A 15728-nucleotide genomic window follows, 5' to 3' on the forward strand; every position below is an offset into this window, starting at 1 on the left:
CACCAACTGCTGAGGCCTGGAGCCATGCAGCAACTCTTACTGTAGGGAGTCGCCATTTTAAAATGGCAACCTCCAGGAAGTTCCAGGAGGTTGGCAGAGGCTGTGAGGATGGCAGCAGTGGTGATGGCAGAGGCAAGGGCAGTGGCAAGGGTGTCAGTGAGGGAGGCAGTGAGGACAGCGGCAGCGTTGGAGAAGGTGGTGGAGGAGGCAGCGAGGACAATGATGGCAGAGGAGGAGGCAGTGGCAAGGTAAGGGGGGTTGCGCAGAGGCCTCAGGGGGACCCGAAGTGGGGTTCAACATCCAAACTCTGCTTCGGGTTCAGGGCCGAGGCGGTTCGGGGGGATCCCAAATCTACTCGAGCCAGATCAGGCCTGCCTCAGAAGCTGCAAAGCGGCTTCTGAGTCGGATCGGGGGGTCCCTGCACAGCCCTACTTTAAGTGAACCTTCCTGGTTATTTATAACTGGTCCTATTCTAGAGTTTAATTTATGAGACAGTTTTATGGTCAAGAGTATGTTTGTTTTTTACCATTCTCATAGTAGTTTTATTTTATTTTAGACATGAAATATTGCTTTGAACATTTTGGGTTTCTTATAATTCAAGTTTATATCTGATATATCCCTATTTGTTTGCAATATTAAAGGTTATGCCTATACATTTATACATTAACATGCATTTGAAAGCATCCCAAACTATTTCACCAGGAACACCACAATTTTCACTGTGCTTAAAGTATTTCATAGTTACTGATTTAGTTCCTCTAGCACCACTTCATTCAACAATATCAAATTAGTCAACCTCCAATTATAACCTTGCCACTAAAACCTTTGATAGAGTATTATAGGATACCCAAGCATGATCTGATACACAAGATCCTATCATCAAATCTTGAAGTAGGCCTGTCATTATGGGTGTAGAAGCTACAATCAGGCCTATTCTAGAATAAGATCCAGTTTGGGGAAAATATACTTCCTCCTATTAGAATGCTGTTATCCCTATATATCTTTCAGGTTATAATACTGTGACAGATTCTATAGCTGAGAGTCTTGTTTCAAGCTTCTGCCAAAATTGGAGGTTTGGCTATATTAACAAGAGCATTTACCTCACTATTAAAATTGCCATCCAATAATCAAAGAGGACATCCCAATGTTTTCAAGCTTTTTCATGGTATCTTCTAAAAAATACAGCTTAGACAGAGGCTGAATCTACACATAGCAGTTATACCATTATCATAACTATTGGTGCCCATTGGTGTCATGTGTACCAATAGTTATAATGGTATGATAATGATGGTATAATGGGGGACAATATGCTAAATGTAACATACTAAGGTAAATTATGTAAATACATACATAATTATTTTCTTATTTTTCCGCAAGACGACAAAAATATTCACATCCATCTGTGGGAGGATGATGGAACGAAAGGCACCTGACAATCCATGAAACACAGACAGAGTGGATTTTACACAGTCCGTACATCCCTAGTTAAAAGTAAGTTTTACATTGGATTATTCTTTGTTAATTTTAGCAGTAATTTATCAAAGGTCTCACACTGTTGTTGTTGTTTTTGTTTTGCCGAAGCAACTCCCATTTGAAAATACTGAAGGCCACTGGTCTAGCAGCAGGGTAGTTTATTGGCAGCTTACTGGAAGGAACTAGGAGGATGGAAGGGGAAACAAATCAGTTCCTCCCCACACCGCCCGAATTAGAGAGATCCTTTTCCACATGAGCCGCAGTACCTGCCCTTCTGATAACTAGCAAATTTCTTACTTTGGGAAACCTCTAGGATGCCTGTTATTGTCAGAGCCATGGTCCACAAGGAACATAGGGGAATAAGTGCCTCCCCCTCAAACTGTCAAGGCTGCTCTTGCACAAAAATCCTTGCAGCTCTAGTTCTGAAATTTGGCACTCAGAAAGGGGAATAGTCCATGCAAGTTTTATCCAGTTCTGCCAAGAGATAAATGTGTTATTGGCAGTTCCCTCTATTTTTTTTAAAAAGATCAGAATATAAAAGTACAAAGACCCCTGCACCTATTTTTCTGACATTGTTAGTCATGATCTTCAGCTAAGGGGTTGCTATGCCTGCATCATCCAATTCAGACAAAGAGAAAAAAAGTGACAGCCATTTTTTTAAAAATCCCATGGTAGTGAACGGGAAGTATAAGGCTTCTGTTTTCTGGACTGTTGAGTAATGAGTCAAAGCAGACCTCTTCTAAATTGCTCTAAGGAGATATGGGCTGTTTTCCAAAGTGCCAAATCATATGAGCTGAGATGTGTGTGTGTGCATGTGCGTGTGTGTGTGCTCATACCCCTACTACATATGTAATTCAGTGTGCGCTGTCCCTAGAGCCCTCCAAAACAAGCATGTTTGGCCTTGTAAAGGTTTGAGGCCTACAGAGGCAAAGGAAAAGAAAGGTCAGGCTAAGAGGCCTGGAATTTTCTGTCAGGAGGGGGTAACCCTGAGAGAAGTAGTTTCATTTCCCCAGTTAAGTTTCAGTTTCATTTCTCCAGTTTTATTTCTTCAGGTTTGAAACAGTACTTTCAGTTTTGCGGGACAAGGGTATATAAATACAGCAAGAAAGCCAGTAAGAGCAGAGTCAGGGAGACCAGAGCCTGAAGGGGGAACAGGAAGGAGCAGCCTAGAGGGATATAAGGACAGCTAGGGTAAAGGAACTTGCATTTTGCAACTTTTATTTTCTCTTAATGCCTTTTGTATCACAAAGCTCTATTGTAAAAATACCTTTAGTTGTGATTTGCTTGCTTTAATTTACCAGTAAACTGTTGTGGTTACACCCTGTGTCTAAACTGACAATCACCCTATGCCTACAGCTTAAATCCCACATTATTGGAAAGGGGGAAGGTAAAAGAAGGAAGTTGGGACTCTTATGGAGATGAGAGATCTTTAAGGAGTTGCTCACGGGGTCCCTGACAGGCCAATTTGATTAAAGTTGAATTATGATGAAGCAAGGTGAGGTGGTCTGAGGAGGCCACTCTAGAATTGGGGAGCAATAACCATAAAGACTTTGGCGCTCATATATATCCACCAACCTTCAGACTGCTGTGGTGGGGGGGGAGGAGGAGGGGACAGGGAGCACAACCTCTGAGTGTGTGGGAGATACCTCTAACTTAAATGGATGTTTGTCCATTTAAAAATCCATGTAAAAATCTGCAGTTGCATATTTTGGATATAGAGGAAATATACAATATAGCATTTTAAGGGAATAATTACAGGTTCTACATTTTGTGGTATTCTTCCATTCAGGCATTCAGATGCCCAAGGCATACTTCTACATAAATGTTTGACCAGCAGAATAAGAATGAGTACTTTTGATAACAGAATCACAACATTTAACCAATTTCTAGGGGGTGGGGGGGGAAGATTTAACTTTGACACACAGAGGAAAGACTCACAATGGAAACATCAGCTATTCCTGTATCAAATGTTTTTAAGGCCATAACCTTTTTGTCCTAACACATGGAACTGATTACAGATTTGGGTAATGTAGCTTATGATTATTTATACACCGTATTCAGAGAAGTAGATAGGTTTATTTCAGACATTACAGAAAGCTTACATGAAATAGTTTCTTTTAAATTCTCCTAAGCTAAATTCCATTGTCTGATTGAGTGTGGCTATTTTTGAGGCTGACAAGGTGAATTTTATCATCTCAGGTCATCTTTGCTGAAATGCCAAAATATTATTAGTTTCTAATACATCTGACAATACCTTTCATTCATTTTTTTTTTTTATCACAGACTGGTACACAGAAGATTCAATTTTTTGCCATTACTCAGTGGATTATCCTTCTAGTAAAGCTTGAGGTATGAGCAATCCTAAACATATTTATTAAGATGTGACACTACTGAACTCAGTAGGACAAAGTTCTAAGAAAATGTGTTTAGTATGGGCTGAAACACTATAAGCTTCAGCTGTATTTTTATTAATGTAAATGGAGACTTCAAAACCAAAAGTTCTGTCTCCCTAAAAGTGGAATTCTTATTTATTTATTTATTTATTTATTTATTATACTCATATACCATCAAACCAGTCCATACTCCAGGAAATAAAGCCAGACTGCTCACTTGAGGGAAGGATATTAAAGGCAAAACTTAAGTACTTTGGCCAAATAATGAGAAAACAGGATACCCTGGAGAAGATGCTGATGCTAGGGAAAGTGGAAGGCAAAAGGAAGAGGGGCCGACCAAGGGCAAGGTGGATGGATGATATTCTGGAGGTGATGGACTTGACCTTGGGGGAGCTGGGGGTGGTGACGGCCAACAGGAAGCTCTGGCGTGAGCTGGTCCATGAAGTCAGAAGAGTCGGAAACGACTGACCGAATAAACAACAAAAAATACCACTTAATATAGTAAAAAATCTAAGCATTCATTCTTCTTGGTAATTCTTAGTAATTCCTAGACCAAAGCAGCCAGTAAATAGCTCTGAACTTCATTCTTTCCATACCAATAATTCATGTTGCATTATTTATCTTATTGTATTATTTTTAGAAGAGTATATACCACCTTCAGCTGTGTTTCCATAACAATCACACTATGTTAAAATAACAATACATTTAAAAGCCTGAGAGAAAACTGTGTTAAATTGGCACTGAAAATATAATTAAAGATGCACATGAGTGCCCCTTTAGTTAAGGTGAGTTGCAAAAGAAAGGTTCTGCCATGATAACCCTCAGCATTATGTTTTCAAACCTATACATGAGCAGCAGTCAGAAGACCCAAAGAGCAGGTAGGGTGACATGTATGTGCAGCCCTGCTCACTGGTTTTGAGGAGTGAGGAGGGGGGGGGGACTAGATATAGCTGTTTGTTCCTCTCTCCTGCTCTACAAACATATGGTCAGTGCTTTAGCTGATCATGCAACTGGGGCTATGCATGTGCATGCATCCATTTTTATATAGATTCCCTCTTTCAGTTATTCAGTATTTATAACTGGGAAGAGGAACAAAATGTTGCAGTGTGCCAGCCAGCCAGCCAGCCAGCCGTGCCCTCTCCATGATACTCCATTCCATTCCCCCTCCCAACTGCTTTCTGTTTGCCAACAGCCAGTTTGAGGGCTCTATGAAGCCTGCTGATTCCTCCTTCGAATACATAGGTAATGCCTTTTTGCCTACATAAGCAACAACACTCATGCCCGAATGTTGGAAATAGTGGGAATAATTTATTGTGGATATTAAGTAGCAGAAGGGGAAAGATGGAAACTTGATGTTTACCATCGGCCAAATGCCACGTTGTACAACAGAATCCCCCTAGCATTACCTTCTCAAATCTGCCCTCCGGAAAAACTGGAGCCACCATAAAGTGCTACCTCCAAGCCTTATCCCAGTAAAATGATCCAAAAGCACATCAGGGTCAATGGTACTGAAAGCCACTGAGAAGTCCAAAAGAATCAATGGTGATGCACTCTTTGTCCAGTGCCTGGGGAAACCAAGGCTATTTCATCACAAATAGGGTGGAAAACCAAATTGAAATGGTTCTAGAAAATCTGTCTCATCCAGAAAACCTGGGGTTTGGCTGCCACCATGTGCTCAAGCACCTTACCAAAAACATAAAAAAATTAAAAAATTGAATATTGGAAATTGGAAATTAGCCAAAAATTATCCAGTATAGTGGGATGCAATGAGGTGTGTGTGTATCTCTGTTCATGTGTGTGTGTCCAGGAAAAGGCCTCACCACAGCAACTTAAGACTTACTGGTATTTCTCCCTATCTCACAAGGGAATTTATTGCCCTTGTTAGACCGTCTCTAGTTTTAATCAGTCAGGATGAGAAAGGGTTGAGTGCAGAGGTGGTCAGCTTCACCCCTCCAACAATTTTGTCCACACCCACAGGCTGTACAAACTGAACGGTATCCATAACAAGTTGAAACACAGTTGCTGTAGATACATGCAATGGTCCAAGATCCAAAGTGGAATTGTCAGAGTGGAGAGGAATGATTTTACTTGCAAAGTGTCTTGTTGAAACTTGTGTCCAGTGGGGGCACTGGGAAGTCTTTCACTCCACCCTGCGGGCACCATGATGCAAAAGGTCTCTTATTACTCAAAACTGCTCCTCTGGTCAACTCTGAGTGGATGTAATGATGATGAAAAATATGTCTTTGCCACCATTGCCACCACAGAGTACGCCCTAAGATGGGCTGTAGCCCAGGTCTGGGCAGACAGACACATCACAAGTTTTTCTCCACTATTGCTCTCTAAGTCATCATCCCAACCATTTCATCCCTCAGTAAATTAGAAGCTTTAGCAGTCACAGGTGAAAGAGGGAATTCAAGAGTGATTGTGTCAACCACTTCCCCTTTACAGAGGTTGGCTGGAGTCTCAACAGAATGATCAGTCCTAGTAACAGGAAAATCCCCAACAACCATTAGGAACCCATCAAACTCCATACATCTCTGGAGGCAAAGAAACTCCTATAGGCCACTTGCCCCTGCAAATGTTAGGGGCTGCAGTAAGGAATCATGTAGCGATCTGCCCATTACACAAGAATTACCTCAAATGCCTTTACACCCAGATCAATATCCCCCCATCCCAGGAAAAATGCCAAACCCAGTGTATGTACTGCATGATGAGTGGGGCCAGATATATGCTAAAACTTAAAAGAGATCCATAATTGCCATGGGAGCCATGGCATCCTAAACTGAACTTGGGTGAGAGGGGAGGGTGTGACATGGACATTAAAGTCCCCTAGAAACTAAGAATATACATTTGGATGCCTTAAGATGGATCAGGGCAAATTACTCCTAACCATATATATCAAAAATCCAAAACATGACTTCATCTGAAAAGGTTGATCTGGAAGAAATAATCTTAAAAGTGCTTTCAAAATGTTTTCTGCTTTGGTGAAATTTCTGGAGACACGATGCATTTATTTTTCATGTGTCTGGATTTATCATGCTCCCCGCCCCCCACCACCAAGGTCGAGGGAGACAACAAAATAATAGGATGTAGTGAAATAATTAAAAGTCTGTAATGAACAAATGTCTATAAATGCCTTACTTTTTTCCAGCTTGAAAAGTATAGCTTATTAATTTTTTATGTGGATGCCTGCTCAGTCGATTAAAAAATAATTAACATTCATATTTTCCCACACATTATGTTAAGCCATGTTTTCATACATCACAATTAGTTTGTGGGTAGCCAACACTTTTAATAATAAAAACCCCTCTTTTTGACATTGTTGTGATCTTCAAAGGACAAAACTGTCAAGAACTCCATTTTCCTTCTGTGCCTCAGCAGCCTGTCTGTAAAGTTCCATTCCGTGAGGCTGAGCCTGAAGTATCTGTTAGGCCATCCATGTGTGTTATCTCATTCCATCTAGGGCTTCAAGGCCACAGCAGTACTCTCACTAATTGGGCTGAATAATTTCAGCTGAGTGTTTCTTTCTGAAATTTCTGCCCCCACCCCACCCCACCCCACCCCACCCCACCCCACCCCTGAAAGTCTGAGAAGATTGCTTTAGTTAGCTTCTGATTGGCTAATAAGAATCACCTTAGCTTGACTAAAGCTTTTGGGGTGTAAAGCCTGGGGGAGTGGGTCTTTGTCTGTGTCTTGGGTTTCAATTGTCTCTGTTTGGTCCTGTCCTATTGAAGACCTGTACTTTGGTGTGTATAGGGAGGTTTCAGCCAGTTCTGTAATTCTGCCTTGTAACTAAGTACTGTTTCCAAATATTGCTGTTTGTTGTATGTTATCCCTTTCCCCTTTCTATATAAGCTTACCACCTGTCATCATTGAATGTGTGTGCTTTATTCCAATTAAGCCTTAGTACAAAGCCCAGAGCTTTCCTCTTGGTTATTGCTATGGTTTCAGGCTTGGAGCTTTGAAATAAAGGGTACTGGCTTGGGCACTTGTTTCATAGGCCTTAAGGATGTCCTGTAAGGTTTGACAGTTCCCTGGCTCAGGCTGATTTGGATGAAAGGGGTGTTGATTAGGGATGTCATGAGCATCTAGTTGAGGGCTTGAGCTTGGCTGGTTCCTGCCAGCTCCCCCCACACCCATCCTGGGCACCAGTCCACATCTCCCTGCACTTGCCTGACTTGGCGTGTGCTAAATTGGGTGAGAGCAGCAGTCCCTGCTGTTCCACCAAGCCACGATTTTGTAGAAAATGGCAGCTTGGCCTTTCCCATAAAGGCAGATTTTATGTAAATGGTGGCCATAAAGAGGCCCATTTACACAACATTACATGTATAAATGGTATATTTAAAGGTGGAGGCACCAAATGTAACAATTTGAGAGAGATCCAGCCACCAGGAGGGGCAGAAGATGAGGAAGGAGGGGGAGGAGGAGGGAGCTTTGCTGTGAGTCAGCCTCCATTTGCTCATTGTGAAAGAGGCAGTGATACTGGAGGAGAGAGGACTAGAAGCTAGAGCAGTGGTCTCCGAAGTGGGGTGCACACACCCCATGGGGGGCACAAGACAATTCCTTAGGGTGCATGAACCACCTGATAATTGAACAGCCTCCTGCTGCCCTGGTAGGCTGCCATTGTGTGCAGTGGCGGCGGTGGTGGTAGCAGCGGCAGCAGCAGCATAGTGATGTACGAAAGGGACTTACCTGGTCCCGCAGCTTGCTTCGCGGTGGGGGGGTGGCACTTCGGTTCTCCCCCCGAAGTTCATGGCAGGGGGGGAGGCACCCTGCCTCGCCCGGCTGAAATTCAGGCCAGGGAAAAGCGCCCCGTCTCCCCGGCCACAAAAGAAAAAGTAAAAAAAAAACCCAAAACAAAACCCCGTGATAGGCTACGTAACGATTAACATAGCCTATCACAGCTAGATTTCCAAAGTCAGCCGTGATAGGCTACGTTAATCGTTACGTAGACTATCACGGGTGACTTTGAAAAAAAAAAAGCACATACGCAAATGGCGGCGCCCATGGGCGCCGCCATTTGCATTCCTTATTTGGGCCCGGGTAGTCTACGTAAAGATTTACGTAGACTACGGCGAAAATAAGGGCAACGCAAATAGCCCTTATTGCCCTTATTTTTGCCGTAGTCTACGTAAATCTTTATGTAGACTAGACGTGCCAAAATAAGGAATGCAAATGGCGGCGCCCATGGACCACCGCCATTTGCGTATGCGCTTCCCCCCCCCAAAGTCACCCGTGATAGGCTTTGGAAATCTAGCCGTGATAGGCTATGTAAATCGTCACGTAGCCTATCACGGGTGTGTGTGTGTGTGTGTGTTTTTACTTACTTTTTTATTTTGTAATGGCGGCGGTGGCAGCCAGTCAGGAGACCGGCCGCCGCCCCCGCCCCCCACGAAACGTCGCCGAACCGCCGCCGGGACCCGCCGCCGAGAGGGACATTTGCTGAAGGTAAGTCCCATCCGGGGGGGCGGGGGGCCGGCAGAGAATTTCCCCAACACTTTCGGGGGGCCGAATGCTTGGCGCTCGGCCTCCCAAAGATTCGGGGAGAAATTCTCCACCATCCCTAGAGCTGAGAGAGAAGCTCTATGGCATTTCTCTCTTGGCTTCAGTCCTATTTTGCCTCTTCTGTGGCCACCAAGAGCAAGTGCATTAGTGTCTGCCAGGCATGGCTGAGGAGCCAGCACACCAGAGCAGCTGGCATCCTGCTAAAGGAGAATGGGAAGGAGATTAACCCTTCCCACTTTCCTTTGGCAGAACAAAGCCAAGAAGAAAGCATGTGGTGTGGAAGCTATGTTAGTGTCTCCCCACCCCACCCTTTTGTAATAGGTTTATTGTTCATTCTTGTTTCACTTAAAAATCCAGAACATTTCACTGTAGTTGCTTGTCTCTACCCCTTTTCAATTCCCTCTCAACCATTAGTTTGCCCTTACTTTGATTTTGTCTCTGTGTGTATCCTTTCCTTGTTCTTGGCTTCTCTCTGCCCCCCCTCCCCCACAATTCCTGTATTCCTTCCTTCCCTTCCCATTTTTTATCTCTTTTTCCTAAACACACACACACACACACACACCCTTTCTCTTCTGGTAGGATTACAGTTAGTACCCCCCACCCCCCAACACACACACACCTTTTCTTGTAATTTAGTGTTTGCTTTTCTTTTGCTTGTGTGTATGCGTGCGTGCTTGTGCTGTGTGGACAAGCAAACAGTGCTTGTCAAACAAGTACACACAGTATACATTTTCAAAATAGTGGGCAAAGGACTACACACATTAACAGCTATTATTTAAATAATATAATCCTACACTGTGTGTTGCAAAGCAAGCAAGCCCCATATGAGGCATCTTCAGGGTCTTGGCAGGGGCAGAGGTGGGTGAGATGCTGCTGTGCCCTCCTGGCAGTGTTGCTGTGTTGTTTCCTGCCTCTATCAGCCCAGCAGACAGCTGTCGTTGCTCTTCGTTCAAGTCAATGTGCCCACCTGGCAGGGTTGCTGTCTTTGCTTCCGTCCCACCAGCCATTGTTTTCCCAGACAATTCAGCCAAAGAGACCCTGAGGTTATTGACTGTGAATAGGAAAGTAGTACTATTTGCACTTCAGAGAAATCTACAGCAGAGTTTAGGGACAGTGACCTCCTCAGCACTTCAACACTTAACTTGATTATCCCTTTTTGAACTTTGGCTTGAGTTTGGTTTGAGTTGAGCACATTGTACTTGTGCCTAGCACAAAAACTCCTAGGCCAAACTATCTGAAATTTGGCAAGTGGGATGCTCTCCTGGGGGGCTGTGGGCTCCCCAATTTTCATGTATTTATCTTAATAAGTGAAAAAGTTATGTCCATTTGTGTTCTCTCATGCAAGTCAATGGGAAAACGCCTAAAATGAGCGATTCAGATGTCCGAATCTCGCTACTGATTCGGATCTGAGTTGAAGCAGATGGGGTCCGAATTGGTCAGAAGTGAAGTGGTGGATCTGTGCACAGGCCTAGTAAATCGGCCTTTTTATGGCTGCCATTTATATAAAATCAACCTATACAGAAAAGGCTGAACCTTCATTCTGCACAGAATAGTGGCTCAGCAGTGGAGCACGATGCCATGACTGCTCGCTGGGCGCCATGGACCACCCGGTGACTAAGGATGGGTGAAAGTCCCTTACCTGTTTTTGAAGCTTGCTTCGCGGTGGGGGGGAGGCGCTTCGGTTCTCCCCCCGAAGTGCAGGTGAGAGGGGGAGGCGCCCCGCCTCGCCCGGCCAAAATTCAGGCTGAGGGGGAGGCGCCCCATCCCTCGCCGGTGAAATTCAGGCTGGGTAGAAGCACCCTGTCTACCCGGCCGTGAAAAAAAAAAATAAACACACACACGCACACACACCCGTGATAGGCTACGTAACGATTTACATAGCCTATCACGGCTAGATTTCCAAAGTCAGCCATGATAGGCTATGTAAATCGTCACGTAGCCTATCACAGGTGACTTTGAAAAAAAAAAAAGCGCGTACGCAAATGGAGGCTCCCATGGGGACTGCCATTTGCCTTCCTTATTTTGGCAATGCAAATAGTGTTCCCTTATTTTCGCCGTAGTCTACGTAAATCTTTATAAGGAACGCAAATGGTGGCGCCCATGGGAGCCGCCATTTGCGTACGCGCTTTTTTTTTTCCCCCAAAGTCAGCCGTGATAGGCTACGTGACGATTTACATAGCCTATCACGGCTGACTTTGGAAATCTAGCCATGATAGGCTACGTAAATCGTTACGTGGCCTATCACGGGTGTGTGGGGCTTTTTTACTGCACTTTTTTTTTTTGCAATGGCGGTGGCAGCAGCCGGTCGGGAGACTGGCCGCCGCCCCCGCCCCCGACGAAATGCCGCCGAACCGCCGCCAGGACCCGCCGCCGAGAGGGACATTTGGCCACAGTAAGTCCCATCCTGGGGGGGGGCGGGGGGCCGGCGGAGAATTTCCCCAACACTTTCAGGGGGCTGAATGCATTGGCATTCGGCCTCCCGAAGATTCGTGGAGAAATTCTCCACCATCCCTACCGGTGACTCACCACATGTGGAAGCAGGGGCAGCTGGCCAGTGGGGGTCCAGCAAGTGGTGTGCAGCACAGGAAGGGGTGAGTTTTGGGGGATTTATGCACTCTTTGGCCATCACACACACACACACACACACACACACTTTTCCAATAAGCTGAGGTGTACAGGAACCACCACCTTGATGGATTTTTAGCAGATACGTCAGTATTTAAATGTTGATCATCATCATCATCATCATCATCATAAGTAAGCATGACTGAATATCCTGGAAGCACTTTCAAATAGAATTTCAAACACCAAGCTTCTACATGTCTGTTCAGAAGTAGGCATGAACATCACATCTACTCACAAATAAGCAGGACAAACCTCAGAAGGAAGGAAGACTGAATAACTCAGCAGCACTTTCAAATAGCATTCCTACTCAGAAGTAAGCATGAGAATCGTGTATATTCCAATAAGAAGGGCAAGCCTGTTCATGTCGGTAAGTAAGCAGGAGGACATGCTTCTGCAGGACAAGGTTCAGAAGGAAAGCTTCCCTTCTCCACAGGTAAAAAGCTCTTATATCCAGTCAGCAATGGATCAGAGACAAGTTTCCCTGCTAAATACTGAGAAAGGGAGCCTTTTTCAGGGCTCATCAGCTGTGGATCAGAGAGAAGAACGTTTCCCTCCAGTGCAGAGGAGGCCACTCCAGTGGAAGAAGTTGCTAGGCTGGATGGGGAACCACTCCAGGCCTTATCAGGCCAGAGGTTCAACATCCCTGCTTTAGTACATAGTGATGTTGTTACGATTTGGGGCTTTTTCCCCCCCCAACAGATTTTGATACAGTAATCAAGTCTTGTTAATGATGTCAGCCCCTGACATGTGGCATCTGAGGCAACATGGCCTTCAGGCTGAAAGTTCCCCCACCCTTGTTATAAACGTTCCTACATGTCTCCAGACCGCAACTCAAAATGTTTAGCCCACTTCGGAAATCTTTTTTTTCAGGATGTGGAGAGCTACGATCTACAAACTAAATGAGTCACAACTCAAGTTCAATATGCCACCATCATAGAACAAAAGAACGAATTTTCACTTCTTCCCATTAAAAAAAAGGAGATGTAAATGTAAAGTGTCAATTGGCCATTAGAAAGCCAGGTTACATGAGTGTCCTTTGGGAACAAAGCAATTGTGGATTGAAACCACAGCACCAGTTGTATTCTGTTTGAGTTTCACAGCTTTGCTGATCTGTTCCTTCCTACATGGCTAATCTGCGGGGGGTTTGTTCCTCTAATTCTGAACCTTGCAAACTCTTCTGACACCTCTAGTGATGGTACTTGTCTTCTATTAAATATCTGCATATTGTAATGACAGATTTCTGACACTGATGCTTTTGCATTATATTTGGAATGACGCTTGACAGTTTTTAATGGATACAACTAAACTCATGTTGGCATACGTTAATTATAATATAATGCTGCAGTCATTCTGAAGGAGCTTCAGGGGGTAATGATGGCATCAGCTGTTATGCTCAGCTTGAGTTTATTCAAACAAATGCGATTCTTTTGGGGGATTTATGCACTCTTTGGCATTTATAATTACTCTGTGGCATTTGTTTTAAAACTTTTCATTTACATTATACACGAAAGCCTGAACTATTTCATACATTTACATTTTGTTTTCCATTTCAGAACAGCTTACATATGGTTTTCAGTCTCCCATCCAGACAACTTATGAGGCCAGACCTGCTTAGTTTCACCAGTAGAACTGAATCATATGCTTGAATCATATGCACTCACTTTTGTGGCAATCCTGTAATAATGAGAGAATCACTGTTTCCAAACTAGATTACCTGCAGGTCTGCTAAAATTAGGGATGGACGGACTCACTTCTGTCCAGTGCACGGGGGAGCTCGACGAGCCACCCACCCACTTGTGTGGCCCAGACCCAATCAGCAAGCCTCCCTGCTTACCCTACCACTGCCTGCCAAGCCATGTCAGCCGCCCCTCCTCTGCATGCCGAGGACTCTGGCAGTCAAGCCCTTGTGCACATAAAGCACAAGGGCTTGACTGCCAGGGTCTTCAGCACTACACACACCCCAAGTGTACCCCTTGGGTCACCGAGGCCTCATCCTGCCCCCACCGGGCTTGCTTGGGGCTGGCTTGGCAACCGGTGGAGGCAGGATGAGTCCTTGGCACTGTGCACACCCCAACCACTCTAGCCATCTCCACCTTGCAAGAACAAGATAAGAAGAGGGGGGACGTGGCAATGACAACTCTGGGCTGCTCCTGGCTGCTCACTATGCTCTGGGGTGCTCGGCAGCTGGGTCCATCAGGACCCCATGGCTCAGCGAGTGGGTTACAGGGGCTGGTCATGGGGCAGTCTGCCAGACTCTTGGACCAACCTGAGCACTCACAATATCCCTAGCTAAAATCAACGACCTTTGATGGTGGGAATTTTGCCCTTTTAGGCCCCATACTTGGAGCTAGGCAACAGTTCTACCTCCTCACTGGAGCCACTGTAGACTGGTCATAACTACTGGCAAGAGATGTGTGAGAAATTTGTTTGAGTTCAATTTAGGCCAGAATTTACCCAGTTTGCAGGTCCTGAATTCAAACATGGACTTAAACATGACCTGCTGTCAAAGTCTGTTCATTCCCAAACTTGCAATGGGATTTGCAAAAAAATGCTTTCATCTGAAAAATATGCATGAGAAATGTGTACTTTGAAAATGATGCACAAACAAGCTTTCATCAATAGGGGGGAAATGTACACTTTTTGTTGTGCACTGAAATGCACACCAATATTCATGTGAACAAAAAACCTCAAAGCTCACCATCTATTATGGGCATGAGTCAGAACGAGTTTCAAGGTGGAATTCGAAGAACCTTGATTAGCTTGATTTTTTTCTGATTCACACATCCCTATTTCTGACACTGATATGTCACACTATTTCTGATATGACACTGGAAGATGAGTCCCTCAGGTCGGAAGGTGTCCAATATACTACTGGGGAAGAGCAGACGGTATTTCCAAGTAGCGCCAGAAAGAGTGAAGCGGCTGGGCCAAAGCCGAAAGAACACTCAGCTGCGGATGTGTCTGGTGGTGAAAAGAAAATCCGATGCTGTAAAAAACAATATTGTTTAGGAACCTGGACTGTCAGATCAATGAATCAAGGTAAGCTGGAGGTGGTCAAACATGAGATGGCAAGATTGAACATTGACATCTTGAGAATCAGCGAACTCAAATGGACAAGCATGGGCAAATTTAATTCAGGTGACCATCATATCTACTATTGTGGGCAAGAATCCCTTAGAAGAAATTGAGTAGAACTCATAGTCAACAACAGGGTGGGAAAAGCAGTACTGGGGTACAATCTTAAAAATGATAGAATGACCTCAGTATGAATCCAAGGCAAACCATTCAACATCACAGTAATTCAAGTCTATGCCCCAACCACTGATGCCGAAGAAGCTGAGGTTGATGGGTTCTATGAAGACCTACAACACCTTCTAGAACTAACACCAAAAAAAGATGTCCTCTTCATCATAGGGGATTGGAATGCTAAAGTAGGAAGTCCAGAAATCACCGGGATAACAGGCAGGCATGGCCTTGGTCTACAAAATGAAGCAGGACAAAGGCTAATAGAGTTTTGCCAAGAGAACATGCTGATCATAGCAAACACTCTTTTCCAACAGTACAAGAGGCGACTCTACACATGGACATCACCAGATGGTCAATATCGAAATCAGATTGATTATGTCATTTGCAGCCAAAGATGGAGAAGCTCCATACAGTCAGTAAAAACAAGACCTGGAGCTGACTGTGGCTTAGATCATGAGCTGCTTCTTGCAAAATTTCAGCTTAAAT

The 15728-nt window shown here is 44.4% G+C and overlaps 1 pseudogene; it reads left to right on the plus strand.

The window, feature by feature from the left end:
* LOC146344253 (uncharacterized) overlaps positions 1-15728 on the plus strand; it is an 86242-nt pseudogene that overhangs the window by 29031 nt on the left and 41483 nt on the right.

Source organism: Heloderma suspectum, chromosome 5, assembly GCF_057233095.1.
Source record: "Heloderma suspectum isolate Gila_16-S chromosome 5, 16-S_ref, whole genome shotgun sequence".
In the NCBI taxonomy this organism is placed as follows: domain Eukaryota; kingdom Metazoa; phylum Chordata; class Lepidosauria; order Squamata; family Helodermatidae; genus Heloderma; species Heloderma suspectum.